We start from the raw sequence: 12,775 nt of genomic DNA, 5'->3' as shown, positions 1-12,775 counted from the left end.
AGTGCCCGAAGTCCTTTCTATTCAGCTGGCAATGGAGGAGTGAAGATTACAGAGAGAAATACTGATTGGCCGGGCCTGGAAGTGGATTCTAATTTCGATTCAAATTTCATTGCTGTCACTGATTATGTGGCCAATCCAACAGCAACTGAGCCTAGGAAATACCCTATAGCTGTGCACCCAGGAGGAAAAAGAGGGATTAGTAACATTAGCTACTTTCTCCCATATTTAGCAAAATTAATTTTCATACCTTTTATCATAACTCCTTTAATTCTTTAAAACCTAAAGAGTACAAAAGAGTCACTAATTTGTTAACTATATACTTCAACCACTTTATTTTATAAAGAAGAAAACTTAATTACAAAAAGCTATGTGTGATTTTTCCAAGGTAATACAACTATAATGTTCTATGTGTACTTAAGTGAACTGAACCAGGATAGACAGCCCATACTTCCCAGATATATTTCAGTTAATCCACTCATTTCACTGTTATTTGTTTGAATTATGCCACATGAGTTTAGTTAAAAAATCCTCCAGTATCTCAGAAGGTGATTGTTTTTGGAAGCAGGGTCTTTTCTAGTGTGTGTGTGTATGTGTATGTGTGTGTGTGTGTGTGTGTGTGTGTGCGGGTGCACATGCACCAGTACTGAGACTTGAACTCAAGGCCTATTCATCATCCCTGGGCTGTTTTTGTTCAATGTTAGCACTCTACTACTTGAGCCACAGCTCTATGTCTGGATTTTTGGTGGTTAATTGGAGATAAAGTCTCATGGACTTTCTTGCATTGAATAGCTTCCTCAGATCTCAGACTTGTGAGTAGCTAGGATTACAGGTATGCATCACAGGTGCCTGGTGGAAAGAAAGCCCTTGAAAAGGTAATCCAGTTAAAATTCAGCCTCAGAGTAGATTCTGATCCAATATGTTGGATGTCCTTATCCAAAGAGTAAATTAGGACCCGGAGCAGTCGCACATTGGGAGCAGGTGGTGTGAGAAAGGAGGGAGAATGCCAAAGCAATGAATACTTGAGCCTACCAGAAAAGAGGAGGAAGATAGAGCAGATTCTTCCTCATAACTCTCAGGAGGAACTGACCTGTTCACACTCTGACTTCAGACAACTTCCTCCAGAGTGGTGAGATACTAAGTTTCTCTTATTTAAGTCATCCAATCTGTAGTGGTTTGTTAGAGCTTTCTAGGCAACTGGCACCGTCTTTATAGTTTTTGCCATGCTTGCAAACTTCTTGCTAATATGTTGCGTACAGGCTTTTCTAAAATGAGTCACTTTTAACATTTTAATAAATGATACTACTTTGGGACTCTAGGCATATCCCTGGGTCTGTGCACTTCCATGCCCCATGTCTTCCGTTTGGGGAAGAGCCCCTTGTCCCCAGGCTCTCCTCCCAGACGGAGGAGGTGGAGCTGTGAAGTTGTCTCCAGTAATAGGGAAATGTAGCCAAATGCTCTAGCTCTGACCTTGTTCCTGTTACTGCACTCAGTCAGAATTGCTTTGGTACCTGAACTTACTGAAGGGTGCCACCCATAGTGCTGACTCAGAAGGCAGGAGCTTTGGTGCTTATGGCCTCTGTTGCTGCTAAGTCTAGTTTTACACAATTAAAAGATGAAATAATTTTCCATGTATCAACTAAATTTAGTATTTCTGTCCACACTTTTGGAAATATTGTTTCTGGCAGATCGCTCCTGGCCTTGTGTCATTTGGCGTTTCCATTCTTTCTGCCTTTACTCACTCTCTCCCTGCTGGGGCATTCACACTATGTTAATCCTTTGTCCAAACTCTTTTCCCCAACAATTTCTCTTCCCACTTGAAATCTTTCCAGGCTGATCATCGTCAGAAGACTTCCTTTCCGGGCCTCTCCCTGTTATTCTCTCTTACTTCTGAATTCCAGTGCTTCACTTTTACCTTCAGGATATCATTTACCTTTTAGGAGAGGTAGTACTGAAAGTTGAACTCAAGCACTCCACCATTTTGTGCCACACCTTCTGATTTTCATAATTTATATATATATATGTGTATACATATATATATATATATATGTTTACAATGTAGCTGGGATGACAAGCATGTGCCAGCGAATTCAGCTTTTTTTTTTAGTCACCATAGAATGCCATGAACTTTTTGTCCAGCTGGAAAATCATGTTCCTCTCAATCTCACCCTCCAGAATAAATAGGATAACAGACATGAATGACACTGGCATCATTTACTTTTTCATTGGTCCACTAGCTAAATCTCTCTATCCTTATGCATGTTTTCATGAGTAAATACTGAGGAAGCACAAGGAGAAGTGATAAGTAAAGTAAAAAAAAAACACACACAGAGTAATATCTCAAACTATTCTTTATAAAACAACCCACAACACTCAGAAAAAAATGGAAAAGTGCTGTGGAGACAAGTAACCTAAGAATTGAAATAGGAAATCCTAAATGGATTAAATCTATTAATGCATGGTGTATGTAAGGGGACAAATGAATATGAGGAAGTTGGAGTTACAAGCTGAGCTGTTGAATTTAAATCCTTTTGTATATCTACTTGAGGATAATAAAAATAAGAGAATACACCAAGCAAGTTTAAAATAGGCCAAGAAACAAAACAGTGAGGTACAGTAAGTAGTAGGGAAAAGAGGATCACTTTATCATGTAGGGAAATTGGAATAAAATTGTATTATTACAAATTCAAGTTATTCTAGCCACCTTCTCAAATATATGGGTTATCCAGTCTCCAGCTCTGTTGGCCCCTGTCCTCCCATGGAACATTTCCTTATGTATTGGCACATCAATCAGGGCTTTTTGTTGTTGTTTTTGCTTCTTGAAGGCAGCTGTAAATGTCAGGTGGGTACAGGAAGCTGAAGCCAAATGATGAATTGGCTTAAGTGTACATCAAGAAATTTCACCTTGTTCACCCTTATACAAGGGTGTCTTAGGTTTGTTCTACTGTCTCTAATGTCCCTCATTTCATTTTAGTTTTGTTTTATTTCATTTTGTTTCTTTTAATTTTTTTGATTATTGTTTTGGTATGCCTGATATACAGAGGGGATATAGTTACATGAATCAGATACAATCAGTATAATGCATTTTTTTAAATTCACATGTTCTTTATTTAGTTCATATAATACACCATTTTAAGAGTTCTTTAAAATCAGGTAAAAGAGCATATTAAGTGGCAGGTGTATGAAGTTTCTCTTCATAAACAATGTCAAAGCAAAAAGTTCTGAATTACAAAATGTTAAAAAATATGTAGGTACTTAACATTTTACAAAAGCATAAAGTTACAGGTATTTCCTAAAGAAAAAAATAATTGTGCCACTTACCTATTTTTGCTGTTTCTATGAACATTTTTATTCTGTACATAGGACATTTTTTGTACAAAATATGAAGTCTACTTTTTTATTACTTATTACCATAAAACAAAGATACAATGTATGTACAACAGTAAAAGGAAGCCACACTAAAAAGACACTGTGAACTGTGACATTTCTGATGCACAGATACATTTCTGGGAAGAGTGACATAATTTAAAAACAAGTTGAGATGCCTTCTCCTTTTGAGGGAAAAGGGGTGCTTTTTATTGTGTAAAGCAGCGTCTTATGTATTTTGATATACCATTGTTTGAACTTCGTCTTTAGCTGATAGATTCTCAGGCCCCTGATTGGGGTGCTGAGTACGTCCGGAGAGGTTCTACAGAGACTCCCCTCAGCCCTGGGGGAGAAGCGTGATATCAGTGTCTGGATGATTGTGTAAAGCTCAATGTATAAAAACATCTTTGGTCTAGGTTTTATTTCTGCTCTTTATTGAAGACAAACACTCACCAATAAGGGGAAGAAATGCAGTTTTGAGAGAAACTAATTTTCTTGGACAAATATAATGCATTTTGAACCATGTCTTCCCTTCCTTTGCTCTCTCTCAGTCTTTCCCTTCTGTTCCCACCCATAAGATTGCTAGTTCATACATAGTATCCTTGTTCCACCTTTTATGTACCTTCCTTTACCTTCCCAAATACAAAAAGACTAACAAACAAGACAAAAGGAAAAGAAAACATGATCATCTGTCAAATATAATTTTATTATTACCTTGTTTTTGCTTATGTGGTACTGAGGTATCATATCCAGGGCTTCATGCATGCTAGGCAAGCACTCTACCACTAAGCCACATTCCTAGCCCCTCATTTTAGGTTTTAAATGGACCATTTTTAATGAACAGCATCTACAGGAAAATGTAATACTTTTTTAAAAGATTCAATTGGTGCCATGGGATATATAGAATAAAAACTACTTGTAGATTTAAGAATTGTTTTCATTATGCAACTGGATACTCCTCTGAAGAGGAAATGAGAATGGCCAAGAGACACACAAAGAAGTGTTCTACATCACTGGCCATAAAAGAAATGCAAATCAAAACAACACTGAGATTCCACCTCAACCCAGTAAGAATGTCTTTTATCAGGAAAACTAACAATAACAAATGCTGGAGGGGATGTGGCCAAAAGGGAACCCTACTTACATGGTTGGTGGGAATGTAAACTGGTTCAGCCACTCTGGAGAGCGGTATGGAGATTCCTCAGAAGGCTAAACATAGAGCTCCCCTATGACCCAGCAGCCCCACTCTTGGGCACCTACCCCAAAAGACCACAAACAAGAACACACTAAAGCCACCAGCACAACAATGTTCATCGCAGCACAATTTATCATTGCTAAAGTATGGAACCAACCCAGATGCCCCTAAGTAAACGAATGGATCAGGAAAATGTGGTACCTATGCACAATGGATTTTATGCCTCTATCAGAAAGAATGACATTGCCCCATTTGTAAGGAAATGGAAAGACTTGGAAAAAATTATATTAAGTGAAGTGAGCCAGACCCAAAGAAACATGGGCTCTATGGTTTCCCTCATAGAGAATAATTACTACAGGTTTAGGCTAGTCACAGCAGAGGATCACCAGAGCCTAATAGCTATGCCCTTATGAACACATAGGATGAAGTCAAGTGAAATGAACTCCATGTTATGGAAATGAGGGTTATATCACTGTTGTTATTAATCACTTTCAACATGCCATGTGAAACCGTAGCTTTTTGTTGTTGTTGATAGTCCTCTTGTATCCCCTGCCTGTGGTTGTCCCTGTGCTATCACTGTATCTCATCTGAGTACCCTGGACTGTATATACTGGTATTAGAACTAGGGAAGGGAAAGGGAATACCAAAATCGTGAGACAAAGGATAAAAAGACAAACGACTCCAAAAGCAATACTTATAAAACCATTTGGTGTAAACCAACTGAACAACTTATAGGGGGAGAGAGAAAGGGGAGGGGGAGGGGAGAAATGAGGGAGGAGGTAACAAATTGTACAAGAAATGTACCCACTGCCTTACCTATGAAACCATAACCCCTCTGTACATCACTTTGACAATAAATAATTAATCAGAAAAAAATAAAATGAATGGATCATAGGTTTTTAAAATCTGTGTTTCATTTGAAAATAACTTAGGTGAGGGGCAGTGAAGGAGAGCTAAACATTTTTGAGTACTTATTTTATGTCAGATTCTATGGTTCATTATTTTTCAAGTAGCTATACAGTTGATGGTTCAAATTTGAAAAGTATAAAAGGACACAGGGAGGGAACATGTGTTATCTCTTCAGAGGTCACCAGAGGGCTCTACCATTGGAACCCTGAAGCCAGACCTTTCTTTTGCCTTAGTTTACTTCCCAAACCTTGATCCTCCTGCCTCCACCTCCCAAGTCGCTGGAGTTACAAGCATGTATCACCATACATGCCTTTTGAAAAATTTTAAGTGTTCTTGGATGCTGCTCCAAATCATAATCCTACATAACATCCATCTTCCCTCATATAACCTGTGAAAAACTCACTCTTTCATTTCATCATACTATTATTAACAAGAGGTTTTTTCTATTAAATTTGACAGCAATATTCTTAATAAAATGTCAGTGAGTGTTTTCTAAGAGCCTTTAGGAATGCACATCTTTCAGTAATTTCAGTAGTGGCTAAGAGAATGCATTGAATTTTCTTGCTGCCAGCCCTTCATTCTCCTAACAAATGCTTATTAAATGTAGGCAATGTCTTGAAAGTTATGAAACTTTTCAAAAGCCAAATCATGTATAGTTTAGCAATATACATGTAGTTGGATTGATTTTATGGCACATAAAATTTGGAGCAGGCACTAGTAGGTCACACCTATAATCTTAGATAGTCAAAAAGTTGAGACCTAAAGATCATGTTTCAAAGCCAATCTGGATAGCCAGATCCAGTTAAGCAGCAAAATGCTGGCTCAGGTGGTAGAGGGCTAGCTTGTAGTTTCATCTCCAGTGCACACACATATACCGCACACACACACACACACACACACACACACACACACACACACACACACAAACCCCTCATAAAATTTGGAATATCCTATTGACAACCCTGGGGGAAGTGGAGCGAGAGGACTGGGAGACATATACAACGTGCTCCAGTGACTGGTGCACTGGAGGTCTGGGACAGGCAGCAGTTCCTCAGGCATTCACCGTGCTACTATGTTTACACATACATTTAACATATATCTTTTGCATCAAGTGTTTACTTAAAAAGAAATAATCAGTTTTTGCTTTGAGAAACATGTACACTAATACGACCTCAGAACTTGATTGTTTCTTGTATCTTACACTGCAACTGTGGCTTCTTCTCTCCTTTATTTTTAAGAAGCTGTCATCCCTTTTAAAGGGGAAAAACATAAAGTATATGCTTAATTTTTTTAATCCTTTGGAAAGAGCCTTATAAACTCACAGGTGATTACTTATCCAACATTCAAAAGACCTGTGTTAGTCATCATCTAAGGAGTAGGTACACTTACCTGTCTCCTGCCAATCTTCTCATACATGAGGTGAGTTCAGGACAGGGCCAGCTTCCTGCAGACCTCATGCGCAACACAGAGCTAAATGGGCAAAAGGCAAGCTTGTGGACACAGCACCATCACTCAGTCAGTATATCACATCTTATGCAAGTACCTAAATTTCCTATTTATTTATTTAGCCATTCCTGGGACTTGAACTCAGGGTCCAGGCATGTGAACTTTTGCTCAAGGCTAGCACTCTATGACTTGAGCCACAGCACCACTTCCTACTTTTTCTGAGTCGTTTATTGAAGATCCAATCTCATAGATTTTTCTGCCCCAGCTGGCTTCAAACTGTGATCTTCAGATCTCAGCCTTCTGAGTAGTTAGAATTACAGCCATAAGCCACAAGTGCCAGGATATCACCTGTCTTTTTAAAATACACCAGAGTCAAAATGTTTACATATATGTCACCTGACTCCCTCAGGTTTTTGTGACTATATAATAATCACGAATATGAAAGAGAACTTTGAAAACTTAAATGCTTTACAAAAGTTGAATACTACCATTAATATTCTCATTACAAACATATAGATTTTGTAAGAAACATTTGTAAGAAAATTTACTGTAATTCAATATAAACAATAAAGTAAGAGTATAAATATCCTATGAAGATAAGCTTGTTGCAAGTCTTGGCTCTGCTTATTATCTGCTGATACATTGAATTCGCTTATAACTCAGTTTTTTTTTTCATCTGCAAAAGGAGCTGATAGTAACAGCATCATATAATCATCAGAAAGATTAACTAAACTGCTTCACTTGGGCCCCAATAACTCTTATAGAAAGATACGTGGCATCTTCTATCACATAAAATGGGCATGTATTTTAAATGAGGGATTCCATTTCAAGTGATTACCACACAGATAGCTTCATGAAGTTAAAGAGTGACATTATAACTTGCCTTTGTGTCTTGGGCAAAACTTCTCCTGTAACATACTTTGAAAAAAGTACAAGTATTTAAGTCAATCAAATACTGCAACATGACTACATTTCCCCAATAAAAATAGCTACATGTATTGTAAACATACTCAATATGTCAAATACAATACACTTAAAGGAACTAAAAATTCAGCAACTGTGGAAATCTGTCATGAATTTCAAGCCATTGGCAAGTGTGGCTAATTTTTCCCTAGCTGTGGCTCACCCGAGGCAGACACGCTTATCAGAGAATGCACTTCACTCTGCTGGTATCCAGAGCTGAAATGCCTGTGTTTATTTCAAGGTCTTGTTTCAAATGTAAAGTTATCAACCAGCAGCACTATAATTAAGTCGTCAAGAAGTAAGAAAATTCCCTTTAAAAATGGTGCTAGCACAGCTTGTTCTAGCACATTAGGAAGAGACAAGATGAGTTAGCTGTTCAAGACTAAAAGTAAAACATCCTAATACAATATCCATGCAGCTCAGGTTCTTAAAGCTGTTCCCATGCAGCTTAAGTGGAAAAGGAAAGAATCATGTATCTGGTACATGTCACAGGTAAAATATTAGGTAAAAATATTAGCTGCTATTGGCTCAGGCCTGTAAGCCTAGCTATTCAGGGGGCTGAGATCTGAGGATTGTAGTTCAAAGCCAGTCCAGGAAGGAAAGTCCATGGGACACTGAACTCCAATTTACCACTGAAAACCTAGAAGTGGAGTTGTAGCTCAAGTGGTACAGTGCTAAGCTTTAAGCAAAAAATGCTCAGGGACAGCACCCAGGCCCTGAGTTTAAGCTCCAAGACCAGTGCACACAGACAAATAATAAAACTGGTAAATAAAAAACAGCAGGAGGCAACAACAATGGCATGTAACATTTATTGACCACTTACTGTGTGTTCAATGTTGTTTTGGAGGATGTACTAGAGTTTAAACTAGGGCCTTACACTTATTAGCAAGTGCTCCACCACTTCATCCACACTCTCAGTCCTCTCTCACACTTTTTTTCTTTTTTTTTCTTTTTGCTTCAGTTATCTAGTTTTTCTTGGGAATGGCCATTCTAACTGGGGTGAGGTGAAATCTCAGTGTTGTTTTGATTTTCATTTATTCATGGCCAGAGATGTTGAACACTTCCTCATGTGTTTATTGGCTATTACTTCTTCTGAGAAGTATCTTTTTAAGTCTTTAGTCCATTTATTAATTGAGTTGTTTCTTTGAAGGCTTATTTTTAGGGGTTTAATTTTTAAAATTGTTAAAAAATAAAAATCAAGCTGGGGGCTAGTGGCTCATGCCTCCAATCCTAGCTACTCAGAGGCTGTGATTTAAGGACTGCAGTTCAAATTCAGCCCAGACAGGAAAGTCCTTGAGACTTCCATCTTCAATTAACTACTATAAAGCTGGAAGTCGAGCTGTGGTTCAAGTGTTAGAGTGCTATTTTTGAGTAGAAAAAGTTCAAATTGTGCTGAGGCCCTGAGTTCAAGCTCTAAGACCAGTACAAATTTTTATTTTTAATCAAGGTATCAGTGATGCTATGTTCTTTCTGGTACATCCATTCAAGTATTTGAGTCATTGCATTTTTCAGTTTCCCCTACATTCCTTGACTCCTGGCTCTTTCCTCCATTTTTAAAGTACACCACTTCCAAATCTTCCACTATGACATCTTATCTTCAGGTCTTGAATACATTGGACCTGCTTAGTTATTACAGGGTAATCTTCCTACTAAAAATACTTATTTTATGCCTCTCAAGTCTCCTTTGTCTTGTAAGGTCAGATATTCAGATTCTAGAGATGATACTGTAGGTATCTTCTAGGAGGCCTTATTTTGTATGTAGAAACTTTACATGCGTAACCCTATCAATATATAGAAACCTGAGATATTTTCCAGTGACATTCAATTTTCCAGAAATATGTAGATATAAAGTAAACTATTGAATCAATTCAACCTTAGGGATTGATAAACTAGGATTAAGGCAAAAGGGCAAGAGGTAAGTGATCAAAGGACCAGTAAAGGGGGGAAGAAGTCTGGGGGTGGGGAAGAGGGAGAGTCAGTGATCTTGGGAATGCCAGTAAGAATTGTTGTGTGTGTGTGTGTGTGTGTGTGTGTGTGTGTGTTAGTACTACAGTTTGAATTCAGGGCCGTGTGCGTACTAGCTGGCCCAATACTGTGTTGTTTCTTAGGAGACAGTTTTGCTTCTCACAAGGGTGTGATCCTGAGCTGTAATCAAACCCCCTTTAAGCTTCCTCATAGCTGAGATCCTTGTTGCGCACCTCCCTGTCCAGCTTTGCTGTGTGGAAATGGAATCTCGTCAACTTTTCTGCCTGAGCTGACTTGAATCTCTGATTATCCCAGTTGCAGCATTGAGTATTCCAGATAGACTCATCTGTGATCATCCCACATAGCTTGAGGTGATAAGCCTGCGCCACTGCACCCTGCTGTGGGTTGGGAAGGGGTCTCAACACCTGTCTCCTCAAGAACCATTCTGTTCACAGCCTCCCACGCAATTACCATGGCAAGCAAGTGCCATTGTTGCCAAACCCAAAAAGACTATCTTTTTTTAAGTAAAGGGAACAAAAACACGAAAGAACAAAGTAGTTATGCTGATCCCTTCCTCCCTCCCTCCTTTTTCGTCCCATAACAAATCAAGATAACCATAACTTATTTTTTGGAAAAGTTCAGTACAAATTAAAACATTTTTATTTTATTTTTTAATCTTTTTAATTGTCAAAGTAATGTACAGAGGGGTTACAGTTACATACATAAGGCAGTGAGTACATTTCTTATCAAACTTGTTACCTCCTCCTTCGTTTTTCTCCCACCTTCCCCCATCCCTGGTTCTCTCCCCACCCTCCCCTGACTTGTACAGTTGATTTAAAGCATATCATCTTGTAAATATTGCTAGTTGTATTGGTTCACTTTTTACCCTTTGTCTCTCCGTTTTGGTGTTCCCCTTCCCTTGTTCCAATAAATGTACATGCAATACCCAGTGTACCAAAGTCAGTTACAGTGACATCAGGGGTAAAGACATGGGGAAGAAAGACAAAAGAAAAAGGCATAATTTCATAGGGTACATTGGAAATAACAGCAAAGACAAACCACTCATTTTGAATTCTTGTAGTTCATTTCACTTAGGATCATCTTATGTGACCATATGTACATTGCTATTGTGCTCCTTCAAGTCTTTCCTTTTCCTCAAGAATAGGGCTAAGTCATTCCTTCTAATAGATGCATAGAATTCCATTGTGTATATGTACCACATTTTCTTGATCCGTTCATCTACTGAGGGGCATGTAGGTTGGTTCTATATATTTTACCAATGGTAAATTGTGTTGGAATAAACATAGTTGTGATGGTAGCTTCAGCATGATCTTGCTTGTAATCCTTTGGGTAGATGCCCCAAAGTGGGGCTGCTGGGTCGTAGGGGAGCTCTATGTTTAGTCTTTTGAGGAACCTCCATACTGCTTTCCAGAGTGGTTGAACAAGTTTATCCTCTCATCGTCAGTGTAGTGGGGTTCCCTTTTGGCCACATCCCAGCCCAAATCTGTTTTTATTAGTTTTCTTGATAATGGACGTCCTTACTGGAGTGAGGTGGAATCTCAATGTTGTTTTGATTTGCATTTTTTAATGGCCAGTGATGCTGAGCACTTTTTCATATGTCTCTTGGCCATTCTCATTTCCTCTTCAGAGAAGTCTCTCTTCAAGTCTTTAGCCCATTTATTGAGGAGGCAGTTGCTTCTTTCAGAATTTGTTTTGGGAGAACTTATTTTTTTGAGTTCTGAGTATGAGGACCTTGTCTGTTATATGGCCAGTAAAGATTTTCTCCCAGCCAGAGGGCTTTCTATTTATCTTGTTAGCTATAACATTTGCTGTGCAGAAGCTCTGCAGTTTGATGCAATCCCGTTTGTCCAACCTTTCTTTGATTTGTTGTGTTTCTGGGCCTTTAATAAGAAAGTTTTGACCTGTGTGAAGGAGCCCTAGTGTTTTTCCTATTCCTTCTTCCAATGTTTTCAGAGTATCTGCTTTTACCTCAAGGTCTTAGATCCATTTGGAATTGATTCTGGTGCAGGGTGATATATAAGGATCTAGCTTTAGTTCTTTTTACAGGTGTTTAACCAATTTTGCCAGTACCCTTTTGAAGAGGCTGTTTTACTTCCATCCTATTGGTTTTTTTGGTGTTTTTTTTTTTTGGCTTCCTTAATCAAAGATTAGTTGGCCATAGGTCTGTGGATTCATTTCTAGGACTTCTATTCCATTGGTCCTTAGACCTCTTCTTGTGCCAGTACCAAGCTGTTTTTTATTATTCTAGCTTTGTAGTAGAGTTTGAAGTTTGGTACTGATATTCCTCCAGCACTGTTCTTAAAACATTTTTAGACAGAATTTTTTTTGTTTTCTCTAAATTGTAAACTAATGCATTCCTTTGAGTAGACTTCCTCAGTAGTGTCTGCAAACCAATTGGTTTGTCACACTGCTAACACTAGATTGGTATTTTGATAAGAAAAGACAATCTAAAAAGAACAGCATCACTGTTTTAACAATCAAAGAAAAATATTAAAACCCATTGAAAGTAAGTAAATAGTTCACAACCAAATATTTTCTTGAAAATAATCCAATTTAACTTTATTTGGAGCACTTTTGATTTGCTGAGATCTGTCTTGTACTGACATAAAGTACAGCCATTTTAGAATTATTTTCATCTATTACTGTGGTGGAGGCAGAGCTCCTATGTTGGGAGCCAAGCCAGCAGCTAATCTCATTCTGACCTCTGGCTGTGTTGTTATCACAAGGATATGCTAAGTTCAAGGACATTTGTTTACTAGTAACTCAGCCCCTACCCGGAATTGCTTTACTATGTCCAGCTGGGGTCCATTCCTATGTTAATCAACCTCATCCTGTCTTTACTGCCATCAGATGTTGCGAACTTCAAAGCCTTTTTGTGTTCTTGATTTTTAGCAACCCTATGCTATTCCCTAG

This window comes from Perognathus longimembris, chromosome 22 (assembly GCF_023159225.1).
Source record: "Perognathus longimembris pacificus isolate PPM17 chromosome 22, ASM2315922v1, whole genome shotgun sequence".
NCBI lineage: Eukaryota > Metazoa > Chordata > Mammalia > Rodentia > Heteromyidae > Perognathus > Perognathus longimembris.
The sequence above is the reverse complement of the archived record's forward strand: the minus strand, read 5'-3'. Positions refer to the sequence as shown.